General features: G+C 42.7%; 1 protein-coding gene across 9 annotated transcripts in view; it reads right to left on the bottom strand.

Moving 5' to 3' along the window:
• The window catches only part of mipol1 (mirror-image polydactyly 1), a 418,898-nt gene that overhangs the window by 337,770 nt on the left and 67,567 nt on the right, over window positions 1-13,561 (bottom strand). The window contains exon 1 of one of the 9 annotated variants that reach the window (XM_086003349.1): window positions 5,539-5,577. The exons of the other annotated variants lie outside the window; for them this stretch is intronic. The gene's annotated coding sequence lies outside the window, so the exon portion shown is untranslated. Of the gene's footprint in view, window positions 1-5,538; window positions 5,578-13,561 lie in introns of those variants that run through there. 9 annotated transcript variants of the gene reach the window in all.

Genomic DNA, 13,561 nt, shown 5'->3' with positions numbered 1-13,561 from the left:
GTGGAGAATTGTGAAGTTATCCACTTTGGTAGGAAAAATAGAAAAGCAGAATATTTTTTAAATGGTGAGAGATTGGGAAATGTTGGTGCTCAGTGGGACCTGGGTGTCCTTGTACACGAATCACTGAAAGTTAACATGCAGGTACAGCAAGCAATTAGGAAAGCAAATGATATGTTGGCCTTTATTACAAGAGGATTTGAGTACAAGAGTAAAGACACCTTACTGCAATGATATCAGGCCCTGGCGAGACCACACCTGGAGTATTGTGTACAGTTTTGGTCTCCTTACCTAAGGAAGGATATACTTGCCATAGAGCGAGTGCAAAGAAGGTTCACCAGACTGGTTCCTGAGATGGGGGGGGATTGTCCTATGAGGAGAGATTGAGTAGACTAGGCCTATATTCTATGGAGTTTAGAAGAATGAAAGGTGATCTCATTGAAACATACAAAAATCTTACAGGGCTTGACAGGGTAGATGCAGGGCGGATGTTTTCCCTGGCTGGGGAGTCTAGAACCAGGGGTCACAGTCTCAGAATAAGGGATCAGCCATTTAGGACTGAGATGAGGAGAAATTTCTTCACTCAGAGGGTGGTGAATCTTTGGAATTATCTACCCCAGAGGGCTGTGGAGGCTCAGTCGTTGAGTATATTCAAGACAGAGATCGATAGATTTTTGAAATTTAAGGGAATCAAGGGATATGGGGATAGTGCAGGAAAGTGGAGATGAGGTAGAAGATCAGCCATGATCTTATTGAATGGCAGAGCAGGCTAGAGGGGCCAAATGACCTACTCCTGCTTCTATTTCATAAGTTCTTATATACCAGAGATGGTTTCTATAGCACTAGAAAAATCTAAACACAGCCATTTTAAAGTCATTAAAAGAGGCATGCATCAAAACAGCATTTGTTTTAAAGTTGATGTTTGTGATTTATTTTTTTGCCGAGGTTGCTTGCTTTCCCAAAGTGGACCTGGGGAGGTAAAAGATGTCAGTAAGTGAAAAGCCATTTAACTGCCCTGTCGGGAGCAGACAAAAGTGGTTTAGCTCCTTAAAATGAGTTCGTTCTCAGGATAAGTAAATTCACATTTTAGCATGTACTGAAATAGGTTCAAGCAAAAAATATAGAATAGCACTATTGGGTGTATGCCTGACATTTAAGTTTGAGATCTTTGAATAATTCTTTGCGACAAAATTAATAAGCTTTATTATTGGATAGTTATTGCGATTTCACTCTTTGCCAATCTGTAAACTATTACTTCTACTTCAACATATCTTTCTCTACCACCAAGGCTAACTAAATACAGCACTGAAATGAAATACTGTGTATAGAAGTGCAATTATTGGCATCCTTATTTTTTCTAAAAATAAATGATGATCACTTTAAAGCTATAATGCGTTTTGAAACCTAATCATACAATTGAAGATGGTGTTTATTTTAAAATTCAATACATCATGTAACCTATATTAACTATCATGTCCCAGAATTTATTCAGGACAACATGCACCAAATACTTTACTTCGACAGAGACTATACAGAAAAAAAAGGGCACAATGGATGGAGTAAAGTGTCCATATTGCTAGATATTTACTTGTCAACATTACTGTATTTGTTCGATGAATAAACTTGCAGCAGTGTTTGGATATTTAAAGGTACTTATTTTTATTAACACAAAGTATTTAAATTTCTTGTTATAAAGTGTTTTACTCAAGTTCACAAAGAAACATTGGGCAATTATTTTTGCAAGATCAGTGCTAATTTTATTTACTTCTACACAAATTTACTAAAGATAACTTATCTAAACACTATAGCCACCAACTCTATTGACATGTAGAATTCTGTACTATCTGGAGCCAGCTAAGCTTCACAATTTGTTTCAGTATTGTAAGCTATCAGCAACAAGTCTCAGAACAATAAAAGAATCTTTCCAACAATAAGAACATGTACAATTGGTTGACTCCCTGCAGCCAATCAAGCAACTTGGAAAGAGGATGCCACAGGAGGAAAACAGATCGTGGAGCTAGGGAAGGCCATGGGTTTTTGCCCAATGAATCTTAGACCATGTCAGAGTACTGAAAGGCTCACTAATCGTCTGCAATTGGAGCGTGAGCTCAGATAGGTGCATAGCAAAGAGGTCATCCTTCAGACATAACCAGTTTTAGTTATACATTTTTTTCAATTAATTTTTGTATTATTTGTTGAGACACAAAAGTGATATAGAATACAGTTTTTTGTTGTTGTAGTTATCCTCTCCATTTTTGGCATGAAGTGTCAGCATCAAGCACGTCTCAGGTATGGCAGAGTCAGATGTAGAGTGAAACTCTTCACCTTTCCTCAACAATGGGACTTAACTGAAAGTTAAAAGAGTACCCTTCGCTGCACAGTGTGAATGTTTCTATTTCGCACACCAGCTATCCTCGTAATATCAGAGTGTGCGCAAATTAGACCCAATTTTATATCATGTACCAGTGCCCAGGAGGGATACAATAGTGACTGTCCAAACAAGTTTCATATAGATCATTATAACCAGCACTGAGAAGAGGATTACATCAGTGGATCCTGGTTTTAAATTCAGTTCCTGAAAGTGAAAGGAAAGTTGCCAATGCATTGTGCCATCTACTCTTTATGCATAATTAATTTTATACTTTTTTACCAACAACTAGGGTCGCAAAGGGGTGGAAAGTTTCCGGTAAATTTCCGGAAATTTTCCACGGGAAGTTTAGCTTGGGAATTTGGGGAATTTTGCCCAAAAAAGCACATGCTAGCATAATATTGTTTTTTTTGTATTTCTTTCTTTTTTTTTTCCCCCCCACAGGTCCTCTCTTAAAATTACTAACAGAGATGGAATCTTAATTATTAAGGAATTTCTTAATCAATATATGTTTATCTTCTTACTTGGCTTGTTTTAATAATTACAAGTTTTGTGTGTAACTGTGAACAAGTGTGTCCTGATTGGTTGGATGAGTGGATGAGCGATTAGCTCCCTCTATTTGTAATATTTGCATATCGAATTGTGATTGGCCTGCAGGCATCTGTAAGACTGCTATAGTTTTTTTTTAAGATCCAGGTTAGGGGTCCTGAGGGAAGTCATTTTGTTTTCTGATGTTGTGATGATGCAGTAAGTAAATCAGACTTTATACCAAATAAACCAGTTACTTGTTGAACTCTGTTGTCCTTCAATTTAAAATATACAAAATAATACACTATTGGTGATGTAGCGTCGTGTGTGTACAGGTCATGCTTCCATCACATGGAGCATCAGCAAAAATGTACTCACCCTGTTGCAATCGTGCTGATCGACCGCAGTTCGACACAGAGATGAATGCCCTTTATTTCTCTGCATAGAACAATGCACGTTTACCGTCGGATGTGTGGAAGCATTTTACCCCAGGCATTAAAGATGGAAAGACTGTGTACATGTGCAAACACTGTAGAAAGCCATATGTAAAGAATGCCACAAAGATGCAGCAGCATTTATCCAACGATCTTGGATCACAAAAGGTCTTTGCAGTAGTTACTGACAATGCTGCGAATATGAAGGCTGCTTGGGCTCAAGTGGAGGAGGCCTACCCTCATATTACGTCTATTGGGTGCGCAGCTCATGGGCTTAACCTGCTCCTCAAGGACATCATGGGTTTGAGAACCATGGAAGCACTGTACAAGAGAGCCAAGCAAGTTGTTAAGTATGTCAGGGGAAAACAGGTAGTTGCAGCAACCTACAACTCCAAGCAAATGACAAAGAACAAGAACACCACACTGAAGCTGCCCAACAACACTAGATGGGGTGGTGTTGTCATAATGTACAACAGCCTTCTGGAGGGTAAGGAGTCGCTGCAAGAAATGGCAATATCCCAGTCTGGGGATATGGAAACCACCATCAAGAAAATACTGCTGGATGATGTGTTTTGGGAGAGAGTGGTTAGCAGCCTTAAACTACTCTCACCAGTAGCATCTGCAATTGCTCAGATTGAAGGAGATGACGCTGTCTTGTCAGATGTTCTCAGGCTTTTTACTGATTTAAAAGAACAAATCAGCATTGCCCTACCCACATCCCTGCTGCTCAAAGCAGAGGAGAAGGCAATTGTTCAATTCATACAGACGCGTCAAGAATTTTGTGTCAAGCCGATTCATGCTGCAGCATACATGCTGGACCCAAAGCATGTTGGGAGACCAATACTTTCTGGAGAACAGATCAACAGCGCTTAGTGTGATTTCTACCCTCTCACACCATCTCAATCTGGATGTGGGCAAAGTTCTGGGAAGTCTGGCAAAGTTCTCTACCAAGCAAGGTCTTTGGAATGGGGATGGGATATGGGAATCATGCAAGCATATCAGTGCACATACCTGGTGGAAGGGACTTTGTGCATCTGAGGCCCTGTCACCTATTGCATCGGTGATACTCCAAATCCCACCTTCATCAGCGGCCTCTGAACGAAACTGGTCACTTTTTGGGAATACGCATACAAAGGTGCGCAACAGGCTGACTAACAGAGTGGAGAAACTGGTGGCTATCCGGGCGAACCTACAAATTATTGAGCCAGATACAGAAGTGTCCACCACACAGCTAGACACTGACACAGAGGAGGAAATGGACACGTCAGAGCCAGAGTCAGAGAATCAGGAGGAGCAATGAGGAGTAGAAGACTCATGAGTAGAAGACTCAAAAGGGACAAAATAACGACAAATTACAGGCTAAATAAGCTGACGTTCTTTTTATTTTATTTTAGATGGGTCTTTTTTGTGGGGGTTCAATAAAGTTCAAAATTATAACCTAAATAAAGTTTTGAAAGCCTGTTTTTATTTGTATGGAACAGTATGTCTATTTTGACGACAAAGATAATATAAGGGTCAGAGACAAAAACCATCAGTGTGCAAAAAACTCAAAATTCCCATAAATTCCCAAAATTCCCATGGAAAGTTTCCTCTTTTAAAAATTCCCAGAATTTTGCAACCCTACCAACAACGATCATATATTATATTGGAGAATAGATCTTAATGGCTGACCCTTCCAGACACTCTAGAACCAATTCTAAGAGAATCATTACACCTTTTATCTGTAAATTATTTTATAATTATGGCAAAGGTAGAAATGTGTAAGTTTTGCTTCAGTTACTTTTGTATACGTTTAAAAAATAAATTTTAAATCATTTAAACCCTCCTCATCATTTAGCTTATGGTGTTGGTCCCATGTCCAAGACTTTCTATGGGAACATACAATTAACAGAAGTGCACCTGCAGCTTTGTTACTTTGTCCGACAATTATAAGTTATGCACAAAATAAAGGTTTGTGTGTCAAAACCACACCTATGGCATTTAAGACATCCGTCACTTGAACTTCTGACACCGGATTAGGGTTTATAAAGTGTCAACGTACAAGTCAGTGTGTTTTGTTCCAAAACATAATGGTAATAGACTACCCCGAAGACATTTCGAAAGGTGGTGAAGAGACAGAAAAAAAAACGAAACCTTTAAAATGATAGAACAGGCTATAGGGTTTTATCCTTTAAACATTGCAATACATATACATTATGAAACAAATCTTACCTGGAGGTCACCAATGATCGCTCACTTTTTTATTCACACCTTGGTCAAAACAAGAAAACTATAATTGATCTGCTACGTCATTGCTCATGGCAAAAAAGCAAACAAGCAATGCATCTCTTCCAGTAACTGCAGGAAACTTTGGTTTATCTGGAGGTTAACTGTCTGGAATGCTCGAGCCACCGGCAAAATTCAGGAGTCGGTTCAGTAAGTTTTTTTTCTTTTCGTTGCTTTTTTTCCCCCCACTAGTCAGGCTCTGTAAGGTCTAGCTAAAGCTGTTGCTTAGCTACAGAGACGCTTGCAAGCTACGGCCGACTGTTTAGAAGCTGTCAGGGTTTGTTGCTAGATACGGAGCTCAAAAGCTTCCGTATGTTTTAACATTAGCGCTGGTTTATCCGGCAGTTTTGATGGGACGGCAACAGCTCGGTCCCGTCGTTGCCCGATATCACAAAGTTTCCTGTATCTCTGCTTCTACCCAACCTACTTCTTGGTCTTCTTCCCGCTGCTCCGGGTTTGTGTTCTATTCATTGGTTTATGCTTGCTATCTTTTGCTCTGCATGATTCTCCGCACACCATCACTGTTGCTTCTATATCCCCTTTACTCTCTCCTCTTTCCTTCATCCTGTCTTCTCTTTCTTTTGTAGTTCTCCCACTCTCTCTGTATTCCTCCGATATATGCTATTCTCCTGATTTATTCAACGGCTACCTTTTACTTTTTGTAAAATCCTTAACGTATCAAGATGGCAGCCAGCATACACTAAACTGCGAGTACTAGAGCTTGGGCGGTAAGGGATCACTCAGGAACTGCTACAGTAAATGCAGATGAGAAAGAAACCATGGCCGAGATGAGAAGAAAATTGGAGGGGAGGAGGTGAATAAGTAAAATGCCTCAATTTGCTGCTGAGAGGGAGTAGGAGACTAATGCCTGGCTGGAAGGGCTTCTTGTTGCTGCTGCTGAATCCAGAGTCATGGACCCCAAAATTACTGATGTATCCAGAAGCTATTGCAATATCAGAGATGATAGAGACACTGGGGGTCTGGGAGAAAGTGGAGGCCGAGGCCCAGAAATGAGTGAAGAGATAGCTAAGGCGGGTCTGTGAAGCCATAGAGCCAGAAGCTGGAGTGAGGCCTGACCTTGGAGCTGAGAAGCAGGGTTTGCGGCTTGCAGAAAGAGATTGGGGGGAGGCAACCAGAAGGCGTAGAGCACGGATGCCGCTTACTGTCACTCCGCATTTCTCACTCTCTTGCTGTATATCCCTGGCTTTCCGTCTTTTTCTCTGCCTCTCACTCACATTCTCTCTGTGTGCTTCTCACTCACTATTATGTTTCTTATAATGCCAATCACTGACTCTTGCTCCTTTCACTTTCAATTAAATTTCCAGCCAGACGTGAAGCTCCGATACTCTGACAGCTACAGAAATAAGTGCATCACCCGTGGGTACAAAGGAGTGAATAGGAAGCCTGGGAATGTGAGCGAGAATTAGGGCAATGACATCAAGAAAGCATGGGGCGACAGGGGACCTGAATGGAAGGGGCTGCCTGAGGCTTGAAACTCTTAATTTTTTCATCTGGACGTTGTTCCATCCAGAAGTCTACATTGAAGAGAGAAAGTAATCTCCAGAGTATAGATACATATTTCAATGTGATTGGACCAAACATGTTCCGGCACAGGCACGATTGGCCAAACAGCCTCCTTCTGCAAGATTCTATTATACAGTGAGGCCCCTGTGCACAAGATTCCAAGTGAAATTCCTGAAAACGTCACAGAACCTAATTTGTTTTTGTCCTTTTTCCGGCCTTTCCCTTTTTGGTTTGGGGGGATGGGGGGTGGTGGTGGGAGTTATCTTTCAATGCAAAGACACATCTTATCATCAACAATATGATTTAACACAGGGCAACTCATTCTCTCCTTTCAAAGAATAAAAATCTTAATGTGAGCCACAGTTCCGGGCCGGGGGGGGGGGGGGGGGGGGGGGGGGGAAAGAGAGAAAGAGGTTGTGTGGCAGGGGAGATCTTTTAACATCCACCCAAGGCGACAGATAGGGCCTCAGTTTAATGTCTCAACTGGACAATAGCACCTCAGACAGTGCAGCACTCCCTGAAGATTGCATTGACATGTCAGCATAGACTATGTGCTGAAGTCTCTGGAGTGGGATTTGAACCACAGACTTCTGGCTCAGAAGTGAGGGTGCTACTACTGTGACAAGGCTTGACACCCGATGAACCTAGATGATACATCTGGCAATCAATGTCTGGAACTAAGTCAAGCCTTTGAAGGAGATGCTTCAATCGGATTCCTGAGACAGGTAGTTCACAGTATACTAGGACATGATTGTCTTGCCAGCCTGGTTCGCCAATGGAACTTGGGAGAGATAGACCGGTCAGAAGGGGCTAAGGTTCTTCCCACTCAGCTAGAGATGATTTTCCCTTAGTAGGAGAAGTAGACTTGGGTAAAACAGCAGCTGGAGGCTTACCTGTGCTCTGTACTATGAAGCATTACCGACTTAAGTTCCACTAGTATCCCTGTGTACACTTGGAGGTCAACCTGCATCCAAGCTCTATAGACTTGGGTGAGTGGAGTGTGTTCTGCTCCATAGCAGGAAAACAGAAACTCTATGGGGTTGATTTATACTTTGGGCGCTGATTCGGCGTTGAAGGGTGGGGCAATCGGGTCACCCGCCCAATGGCATTACAGAGAGGCTCGAATCATTTTGGTGGTCGATCCTAAATTAGTCTTTGGTGAGCACCATGCTTTGCCAATGAGGAGTGTGGGATTTCCAGCAGCCCAACACCTATTTGAGAGAGGTTACACCACTTAATTGAGGTGCAAACTCTTAATGTTAGGTCGTTTGTTGCTGGGAATTCTGTGGAACAAACTTGGATTTGTCACGTCACAGGCAAGTAGCCCTAGATTCTCGGATGTAGCCGTGGAGGCCCTGTTGGATCAGCTTAGGGCTTGAAGAGAGAGATCTTGTTCCCCTCAACTGGGAAGCAAGTTCCAAGACAATCTCTGCAGCAGACGTGGAGGAAGGGAGATCACTGAACATGTCAATTCTGTCAGCATCACTCTGCCAAGAGATGGATCAATGCAGGAAAAGGTTTGATGACTTTACCTGCTCTGCCAAGGTGAAATTCACTTCTTGTTCTGTCTCCTGCTGTGCATCAGACCACCTAGCCACAGCATTTCCTTCCTACTACAGTAGCCCCATCTGCTTCCCTTCCCATCACCTACTCCCCACCCGACAAAGAAAAAGGTTATATATGCCTTTTTCGCAATCTCATTGGGCAATGTGTCTTTCATATTGTTTGTGGCTTTTTTGCAATCTCATGATCAATAATGATCAGGTAAGCTTTCAAATGAAAGATGCTTTTAAGCAATCTCATTGGACAGTCCAAATCACATGACTTTTGTAATTCTGTCATGTCACTTTCCCGCAATATTGTTGACAGCTAGCAAGTATGTGATTGACTGGACTGTTCTGTGTCCTATCCAATGGAGACGAAAACAAGAATGGCACATGTTCCATGAAAAACTGCTGTAGCAAAGAAAAGCATCAAGAAGAGCATTTTGCACTGGAAGTGTTGAATATACCAATTTATTTCAAGAAAGGCTATCAAGCATCACAACATTTGTTGGAAGCTGCAGAATGATGACAAGACACTGGCACACTTTAATTTCTTACAGGTTTATGCCCAATCCAACATTGTAATGAACTGATAAGCAACAAAAGCATGACTACTTGTATTAAAAAAACTGAAATTGCTGCAACAAAATCCATGATAGCAAGATGATAAATCTTTCCTTAGGCTAATTTACTTTCTTTAAAAAATATAAATAAAACTACTCAGTTGCAATCACACACTGTTAATATGTGTAATGTGATGATGTAATGTAACAATGCAAATAAAAAGTCAATGGTTAAAACAAATGGGTTTGCATACTTCTACTTTTCTCATTGCTAAGAATAATCTATTCTCGGCTATCACACAGAAGAAATAAAGCGAGAGCCAATTGGTGCCAATTTGTCTTGCATCTATACCTATAGGAAGCAAAGAGGTGACCCAGAAATTGAAGTTGAGTTTGTGATATGTGAGATATTTGCTGTGTTCATTATTTATGGAGGAAACATCTATTTATTAGCAGTCATGATCTAATTGAATGGTGGAACAGGCTCAAGGGGCTGAATGTTTCTATATTTTAAAAAATTCTTACATCTATGCACACTTCCCATTTACAGGAAGTAATGATTTGTCACATTTTGTCAGGTTTCCTCTCATGGCATTGTAGCACCTCAGTTTTGCATCTCCCAGCTAAGCAGCCTGTACTGCAGAGAAACTCCTATGTTCTAACCAACTCGACTACTTTGCTTCCCAGATTGTCATGGATTTTTAAAACTATGGTTTAAATGACAAAACCTAAGTATTATTTCAACTTGAAGAAAAGTATTTCTTGATGTCTTGGGTCTGTGAGCCCCTGCTATTTAAGAAAGTATGGTGCAAGGTATTATTTTGAATAAACTTTCAACTAATTATCTACAATATAAAAGGGCCAGAACTTCAGGTCCCCATGGGTGAGTACGTGCTGGGTACTCACGCGTAGGCCCAACCAAAGTGCCGGTTTCGTGCATGCACTGCGCATGCGCGGGAAACCGGAACTTCCGTTCCCTTGAAGTAAGGGGTTCACAGGTCGAACGCGTGCGCCGGAGAGGCAGCGCGTATGCCTGGAACTTCCGTTTTTTTTTGCAGGTTTTTCCCGGGAGGGTAAGTCTCCAGCAGCTACGCTTGTATAAGGCCTGCTTTTAACAAGGTAAGTGGTGAATTAAGTCAAATTAAAACATTTTTCCACAGGTTTATTATTTTTTAAACTTTAGAAAGATAAGTTTATTTTTAGCCCCATTAGAAACTAATTAATTTTTTCAAAAATTTAAATTATTGTTTAATAGTTATTTTATGTAATTTATAGTTATTTTAAAAATGCGATAAAAAAAATTATTTGAAGTTTCAGTTATGTTTTGGGGCTGAATTGTATTCATAGTCTTCCTGTCAAATCTATGAATACAGATTCCCTGCTACCATTGGCTCTCCATGGCCCACGTGATCCCAGGGGACGCTTCGAACTAACTGCGCCCCGGGATACGCAAGCACTGCACGCCGGCAGTTGGAGGGGGCCCAGGATCAGAATCCCACGCGGGCCCACAGCTCAACGGCCGGCGCGCAAGGTAAGTGCAGGTCGGAGGCTTGCACCTGCGGGAAGCCTCCGACCCGAATTTCTGGGCCATTCACTTTTAGCAGGCCCATGGTCAGAGGAAAAAAAACTTGTAATACTATAGAAGTGCTCATACATAATGATTAAAATTATTTTCAATTTTTTTTTTTTCTATTCCTCTTTCTCTGACCCTCCCCATTCATTTTCTCCCCCTTTACTCTCGCCCTCGTCTCCCACCCCCATTCTCCTCCAAAGTCTGCTCAACTTTCCCCCTGCATCTAACTCTGTAAGCAGAGTAATTATTCAACTAATTTGATCATCACCAAATGCTGGTATCAAGAGACATCATATGACCTTCCAAAGCTACAAATTCCCATCTTCATTTTGATGCCAGTCCTCAGTGCATTGCTAGCAGCAGAGTTAACTTTGACTCTCACTTTTTAAAAACACAATTTTTCCTATTTGCCACTTCGATTTCAGCAATTATTCTGTTATATAAAAACTTCTTCATATTTTTCCTCCACAGATGCCAGTTAAGACGGTTTTACATATTCTATATTTTAATCAGAATAATGAGCATCAGTTTCTTTACCCCCAAGTGATTCAGTTTAGCATTTCTAGCAATTTTTTTTCCTTCACATAAATTGTAGTTTGTAATCTGGGCAGTGTACAAGTCTTTTTAAAACTTGCATTAGTTCCAGTAATACCAGGGATTTTGAATATTTAAATTATTTAAAAAGGGAAGGAAAATTTAGCAGTAGAACTCTTGGTTCAAAGTTCACCATTTTATACTGAAAAAATATGTAACTACAGAAATATTTTTGGTCTTTTCTTGACATCAATTATTTGACCATAGCCTGATCAAGTGTCCTCTGTTCTGGGCTGCTCCAATTATGTTATCAAAAGGAAATAGCCCCATGTAATTTGCAGGGACCAGGACTTTCAACTGGCACAGCAACCATCTGGAACTGCCCAGCCATGGCTAACCACACTGCCAACTGGTTGTGCAAAGAACCGAACACCATACTTTCCCACAATCAGGCAGTTCGGAATCAGTTCACAGGCTGGACCAAAGTCACAACCCCCATTGCTTTCAATGAAACCACTCCAGATGGCTCCTTTTTGGTGTAGCCACTGGAGAGGTCTCTCGGAGTAGACCCCAGCCAAATATGGGGCACTGTGATCTCCTAGGCACTGCTGCAATCAACCCAGGAGTTGCTTGAGAGCTGGACTGTGGGTGCGAACCAAGAGGGTTTTTGATCACTGATTCTTTGCCACTGAGATTTGAGGCCCTCCAGTGTGCAAGAAAATACGGAGTTAAGAGCTTGCCGTTCAAGGGTCATGCCAATGGTTTGTACATGCCTCTTGATTTCTGGAACTTCTCGTGCCAAGGCACGACAGTTTCTGACGTCAAGCCTTCCCGCCCTCAGTCTCATGAAAACTGCTGTGGTGCAGTTTGCAGTGTCCTGGATTTACTCTTCTTCTTCCTAGTCACCCTCCTCCCTCCCCTGTTGCTTTGCAAGCAAGTGCAGTAAACGCTTTCTTATCTTGCACCTATGGGACCAGGATGGTGCCGGTTGATGAAAAATTCTGGATAACAGAGGTATACCTACTGATGCGCTATCAATTACTCAAAAGGCTGAGGTTAAGCGAGTAACTAACAGGCTTTTATTAACAAGAGAATGAAGGTGTGCCTCGAGTGGTCGACCAGTCCAGAATACAGAGGGACTGTGGAGCAGTCACCTTTATACCTGGACTCGTGGGAGGAGTCAGCCGAGGCATGTACAGACATGTACACAGTGGAATACAAACACCCACACAGGCAGGTAGAACAGTGGTTTACCACATTCACCCCTTGTTTAAAAATGAGTCCGGCGGGGTGAAGTGTATTAAAAGTTTGTGTATTGGAGTCTCTCCGGAGGTCTTGTCTGCCGCTGTGATCGACGTGGCGACGGCAGGGGTAGTGGTGAAGCTTCCGGCGTCGAGTCCCGCGTAGGCTGGGGCACTGGTGTGTAGTCCTCGTGGGTGTCATGGTCCTGCAAGTCATGGCCGCAGATGGTCACATTGTCCAGATATGGGAAAGTGGCCTGCAATGCATTTTGATCGACCAACCGGTCCATCTCCCTTTGGAAGACGGAGACCCCGTTGGTGACGCCAAAGGGAACCCTAAGGAAGTGATAGAGACGGCCGTTTGCCTCAAAGGCAGTATACTGGCGGTCCTCAGGGCGGATAGGGAGCTGGTGGTACGCTGATTTCAGGTCAATGGTCGAGAAGACGCGGTACTGCGCGATCTGGTTGATCATATCAGCTATGCAGGGGAGTGGGTAAGGGTCCAGCAGGGTGTAGCGATTTATTGTCTGGCTGTAGTCGATGACCAGGCGCTGCTTCTCGCCGGTCTTAACGACCACAACCTGGGCTCGCCAGGGGCTGGTGCTGCCCTCAATAATCCCCTCCTTCAGGAGCCGCTCCACTTCGGTTTTAATGAAAACCCTGTCCCCGGCACTGTATCGCCTGTTCTTTGTGGCGATGGGCTTACAGTCGGGGGTGAGGTTAGCAAACAGTGGGGGGGGGGGGGGGGTGACTCTGAGTGTGGAGAGGTTGCACCTGGTGCGCGGCGGGCAATTTGGAAGCTGCTGGCTGCGGACTGTGAGTGGGGGGAGGGGTCCACCGTACGCCATCGTAACACTTTTAAGGTGGCACTGAAAATCTAACCCCAGTAGAACGGCAGCGCAGAGGTGGGGCAGGACCAGAAGTTTAAAATTATCGTACACAGTCCCGTCTACTAAGAGTGTCACCACGCAGTAGCCGCCAATGTCCACC

This window comes from Somniosus microcephalus, chromosome 12 (genome assembly GCF_052327205.1).
Source record: "Somniosus microcephalus isolate GS21.2 chromosome 12, FLI_Smic_1.0, whole genome shotgun sequence".
NCBI classification, from domain to species: Eukaryota; Metazoa; Chordata; class Chondrichthyes; order Squaliformes; family Somniosidae; genus Somniosus; species Somniosus microcephalus.
The sequence above is the reverse complement of the archived record's forward strand: the minus strand, read 5'-3'. Positions and strand labels throughout refer to the sequence as shown.